General features: G+C 46.1%; 1 pseudogene; it reads right to left on the reverse strand.

The window, feature by feature from the left end:
* Window positions 1-3863: 3863 nt before the first annotated feature.
* On the reverse strand, window positions 3864-6053 carry LOC120037653 (annotated as a pseudogene).
* Between the last annotated feature and the right edge of the window lie 201 nt (window positions 6054-6254).

A 6254-nucleotide genomic window follows, 5' to 3' on the forward strand; every position in this document is an offset into this window, starting at 1 on the left:
TATACTGATATGGTAATGTATACTGTGATTACACTTTGCTTGTGTCTATTTCCTGTTGGTAATATGATTCTCTTTCTCTCAAGTATATGGCCGATGACGAGGAGAGAGATGACTAGGTGGCAATCTATGGAGGCCTAACTATACCAACCCCTTTTATTCCTTTCTGCAATAGAGGTTGTGTTCTTTGAAAATGGATGCTGTCACGATGTCCTGCTGTGGGAATGGATGTATTGACATGTAATGTTTTGTAATGTACTATTTCAATAAATGTGACTGGTTATTCCATCTCTGAACAATATTGTCTTTATTCACATATAGATATGGACATTGAATACACCACAAGCACTTTGTAATGGCACATGTACCAAGCGATATGAGGGATTCCATATGCTATCCACCTATATCTTTACTAATCTACACAGTGTGTGGCATATCTGACACCTGGTTGATGTTCCAGGTCTTCACCCCCAACCATCTGGTTCATGGGTCGGGTTGCAAATATTACCTTTTCAAGGCTGCTGATGTGGGACAGTACACTTATGATCACTGAGAAGCGTGCACCTGTCCCAATCGTAAACCTCAAGTTATCAAACGCCACCTTGCTGCGTAGTAAGACCGATCTACCACGGCTGGTCTGGGCCCATCCATGTATCGGCCAGATGCACAGGTCAACAAGATCCGTAGACCTGCCTTGTATTGTGATCCACTGGCTATTAGAGACTGAGTAGATGTTGTCTTCCAGTTAAACACCACAGAAAACACAGAGACGTCAGGCCTTTACCGTAGTAGCAAACTAGAGTGATATAAACTCCCATCAAGTTTATACACACTGAGTAGATGTTGTATAACAGTTAACAGGCCGGTGCCGGTACACTTATGACAACAGCCCGTCCAAGTGCAGGGCGCGAAATTCAAAAGATATTCTTTAGAAATATTTAACTTAAACACATTAACAAGTCCAATACAGCAAATGAAAGATAAACATCTTGTGAATCCAGCCAACATGTCCGATTTTTAAAATGTTTTACAGCGAAAACACCACGTATATTTATGTTAGCTCACCACCAAATACAAAAAAGGACAGACATTTTTCACAGCACAGGTAGCATGCACAAAACCAACCTAACTAACCAAGAACTAACCAAACTAACCAAGAAACAACTTCATCAGATGACAGTCTTATAACATGTTATACAATAAATCTGTTTTGTTCGAAAAATGTGCGTATTTGAGGTATAAATCAGTTTTACATTGCAGCTACCATCACAGCTACCGTCACAAATAGCACCGAAGCAACCAGAGTAATTACAGACACCAACGTGAAATACCTAAATACTCATCATAAAACATTTCTGAAAAATACATGGTGTACAGCAAATGAAAGACAAGCATCTTGTGATTCCAGCCAATATTTCCGATTTCTTAAGTGTTTTACAGCGAAAACACAATATAGCATTATATTAGCTTACCACAATAGCCAGAAACACAAGCCATTTACCAGCAGCAAAAGTTAGTGATCGTAACAAACCAGCAAAAGATATATAATTTTTGACTAACCTTGATAAGCTTCATCAGATGACAGTCCTATAACATCAGGTTATACATACACTTATGTTTTGTTCGAAAATGTGCATATTTAGAGCTGAAATCAGTGGTTAAACATTGTGCTAACGTAGCATCTTTTTCCCAGAATGTGCGGATATTTTTATGACACTCAACTATTCTGACCAAATAACTATTCATAAACGTTACTAAAACATACATGTTGTATAGGAAATGATAGATACACTAGTTCTTAATGCAATCGCCGTGTTAGAATTCTAAAAATAACTTCATTACGACATCCAGCTTAGTTATAGCGAGAGAGTGCCCAAAATCTGGGCGCAAACTACTAGTTCACATGTTCGACAGATATATGAAATAGCATCATAAAATGGGTCCTACTTTTGATGATCTTCCATCAGAATGTTGTACAAGGGGTCCTTTGTCCAGAACAATTGTTGTTTGGTTTTAGAATGTCCTCTTCTCCAGTCAATTAGCATGGAGAGCTAGCAAAGTGGCGCGAAGCTCTCCTTCGTGAACAAACGCAGACAAAGCAACACGCCTAACGTCCCCAAAAAATGTCAATACTCAATAAAACTATATTGAATAAACATACTTTACGATGATATTGTCACATTTATCAAATAAAATCAAAGCCGGAGATATTAGTCGTCTATAACGACAGCAAAGTGTGGAAACACTTTGTTGCTTTTATGAATTTTGTCTTGCTGCTTTTTGTTCTATGTTGCTCTGTCTGTATGCTACGTCTTGCTTGTCCTATGTTGCTATGTCTTGCTTGTTCTATGTTGCTATTGTCTATATTGTAATTGTTTATAATAACCTGCCCAGGGACTGCGGTTGAAAATTAGCCGGCTGTCTAAAACCGGCACTTTTACTGAAACGTTGATTAATGTGCACTGTCCCTGTAAAAATAAAAATAAACTAAACTAAGCTTTACAGAAGGCAATACCAGGTCCCTTCTCGCGCGTTCCAGGAAACAGGAAATTGGGGTCACGTCATGCCAAGAGCTTTTATTCGACCTCAGATGATGTTATACTCTCCATTTCTTCTCTCACTGCCTGTTGAAATCTAGTGGAAGGCGTATGAAGTGCATGTATACTAATATATATCAAGCCCATTTATTGGCAGGCCCTAGAACAGAGCATTGATTTCAGATTTTCCTCTTCCTGTCAGGAAGTTTGCTGCAAAATGAGTTCTGTTTTACTCACAGATATAATTCAAACGGTTTTAGAAACTAGAGAGTGTTTTCTATCCAATAGTAATAATAATATGCATATTGTACGAGCAAGAATTGAGTACGAGGCCGTTTGAAATGGGCACCTTTATCCAAGTTACTCAATACTGCCCCTGCAGCCATAAGAAGTTAAACACCACAGAAAACACAGACGTCAGGCCTTTACCGTAGTAGCAAACTAGAGTGATATAAATTTGATAGTCTCCCATCAAGTTTATACACATGGTACGGTTTCATCAATGTCACCCGGTAAGTAACGTTCCAGGTGTCATATTCCCTACAAATGTCCCCGTAGCAATAACCTTTGTCTACCCCAATGAGGTCAGGCATAGAGTGGTCACTCAAACCACCTTGGATAGACCGGGACACTCTAGATCTCCCTTGTAACCCGGGTCTGTCAAACTCAGGTCCTCCACTTACAAACCCGTGTACTCCATCAAACTCAGGTTCCCCATCCATAACCTGGTATTCTCCATCAAGGTCAGGTCCCCCATCCATACCCGGGTATTCTCCATCAAACACAGGTCCGTCACTGATGTCACTGTGCTGTCCGTACAGATGCACACATAGATACAAACGCATTGCTGCAACAAAGATGAACAGATGACCTGTAACAGCCATGCTGAATATAGCTGATACCTCTTCCCCAGTCTTGAGACATGTAAACTGTTGTAACAACCCAACCTGTAGTTTAGGTACTTCCCTGTAGTAGTACGTTGGATACAATAGCAACTGTTTGATAATGGAGACGGGGTTGGCTACACTACTGATAAATGGATGTATTGTCACAGCTTTCGCATTCCACCCACGGGCCACTGTGTGCGTTCGCGCAGTCTGCCCCCCGTGTGCCCTTGGGCCCCGTGTGAGTTTGGGTATCGATTTTAAAAATGCCCCCCCTCTACACTACCGTCCCTGTGTTGTGGACATTGTGCCATTGGGTATGATTGTTATCCCTCCCGTCGTCCTTGCATTGTGTCTAGACCCTGCGTCCTCCGGATCACCCTGTCCTGTATTGGCTAAAGGCCCAATGGGCGCAAGTGTGACAGTATGTGTGTGAACAGCCTTTTCAGATGCTTTTATTACACCTGCAGCACACCGTGTGTGACTTGGAGTCCTTCTTCGGTGGGCAGAGCTGACACCTCTCCCTCTTACTTGCCCCGGTGGCCGGGGCGGCGAGCTCCTCGGGTTGTTGATCACGAGCCGCGACAAGGACTTTGACAAGCGCTGACGCCTCTTCGGTGCGGGGGAGATGCTGCCTTCTTTGGATCAGCGGCTTGACAAGTGCCTTTCCCAGCTGCTCCAGGAACACCCTCCTCTTGTTCCGCTTGGGAGGCATCCAGTCAGGCTTGATCTCTCGCCATATGACAAAAGCGTTGTAGGAGGACACGTCGAGGATGTTGTGGAAGACGACCAGGGGCCAGCGGGCAGTCATCCGTCTGCAGCTGTAGGTGCCGACCACCTTGTCTAGGTTGTCCACGCCGCCCTTGTTGCAGTTGTAATCTAGGATGAGGGCCGGCTTCCTGTCTCGGCGATCGCTGACTTGGGCCTCTGTGTGCAGTGTGCTCAGAAGCAGCACGTTCTTGTTTTTCTTTGGCAGATAGGAAACTAGAGTGGTGGTGTCCCCAGATAGGAAACTAGAGTGGTGGTGTCCCCAGATAGGAAACTAGAGTGGTGGTGTCCCCAGATAGGAAACTAGAGTGGTGGTGTCCCCAGATAGGAAACTAGAGTGGTGGTGTCCCCAGATAGGAAACTAGAGTGGTGGTGTCCCCAGGTAGGAAACAAGAGTGGTGGTGTCCCCAGGTAGGAAACTAGAGTGGTGGTGTCCCCAGATAGAAAACTAGAGTGGTGGTGTCCCCAGATAGGAAACTAGAGTGGTGGTGTCCCCAGATAGGAAACTAGAGTGGTGGTGTCCCCAGATAGGAAACTAGAGTGGTGGTGTCCCCAGATAGGAAACTAGAGTGGTGGTGTCCCCAGATAGGAAACTAGAGTGGTGGTGTCCCCAGATAGGAAACTAGAGTGGTGGTGTCCCCAGATAGGAAACTAGAGTGGTGGTGTCCCCAGGTAGGAAACTAGAGTGGTGGTGTCCCCAGATAGGAAACTAGAGTGGTGGTGTCCCCAGGTAGGAAACTAGAGTGGTGGTGTCCCCAGGTAGGAAACTAGAGTGGTGGTGTCCCCAGATAGGAAACTAGAGTGGTGGTGTCCCCAGATAGGAAACTAGAGTGGTGGTGTCCCCAGATAGGAAACTAGAGTGGTGGTGTCCCCAGATAGGAAACTAGAGTGGTGGTGGGCGTGAAGGTAAACTTTGACGAGAGGACCCCTCTGTCCCTTGACCCAAGCAGTGCAGGGGGGAGATCAGGCTTATTCTTTCCAACCGTGCCAACCATGGTGATGTTCCTCTGGAGGAGCTGCCATCCGAGTTCATAAGACATAAAGAAATTGTCACATGTGACATTGTGACGCCTCAGTCCCTGTGTCAGATCCAGGACAACCAACATCCGCTGGTCTTCTCTGGGCCTCTGTTGGTCGCTTTCCCTGTGTAGACTTGCATATTCCAAGCGTAGCTGGATTTGGCGTCGCAGGCCACCCATGATTTGATCCCGTATTTCGCTGGCTTGCTGGGCTGCCGGAAAGGACAGCGACCTTTCGAAACAAGAGATTAGCACGATGATGATGATGATGGGTAGCGATTAGTATCGGTGTCACAGAAACAGCCACACAAGTCAGTAGTGGAAAATGACCTTTATTATATACACACACACACGACCTCTGAATGGAACCCGTTGCTCGTCCACTGTCACGTCAGGCCCTGGGTTGTAAAGGACTGGCAGCCGCTTCACCCACTTGTCCCAGACCTCTCTTCTGGCTGCCAGTTTGTCCGTGGCGCGTCTTGCGGGTCTCGACTCACGGTCATCGAATCGTAGCAGTCTCGAGTAGTTGTGAAAGAGCTTGGGCGGCATGGTGGCACGGAATATGGCCCTTCTGCTCTCGGCATCCCATCTACTGGCTGCGGCCTCACCTGGGACCTGTGTACACCGGCTAAGATTAGCAGTCCTATGTAGGCGTGCAGGTCGGTGCCGTCCATGGCTTGCCAGCCGTCTCCGTTTTTTCCAACCCCCTCCAGATTTGTCATGTCCAAGATGATTCTTGGTATTGCCGGTGTGATGAACAGGGAGAACGTCGACGCCGTGTCACGGGCATGGGACACGGCGTAGGTTGTGGGTCCCCGGGTCATGCCCGGGCCCCTAAGCTCTGCCATCCTGGCCTGGTTGTGATTGGCCACAGAGGACCATTTGATGTTGCCGTTTTTTTACAGCAACGTCTCTCTTTCGGTCTGAGCGACGTCGACGTCTTCGTCTTCCTCTGAAGAGGACGAGTCCCGCTCGGGGTCGTATTCCTCCCCGTCTTCGTCTTCTGACACATCTTCTTCTTCTTTGGGATGCGAGTAGTCTTGCTGGAC

The sequence above is a fragment of the Salvelinus namaycush genome, unplaced genomic scaffold, assembly GCF_016432855.1.
Source record: "Salvelinus namaycush isolate Seneca unplaced genomic scaffold, SaNama_1.0 Scaffold18, whole genome shotgun sequence".
Lineage (NCBI taxonomy): Eukaryota > Metazoa > Chordata > Actinopteri > Salmoniformes > Salmonidae > Salvelinus > Salvelinus namaycush.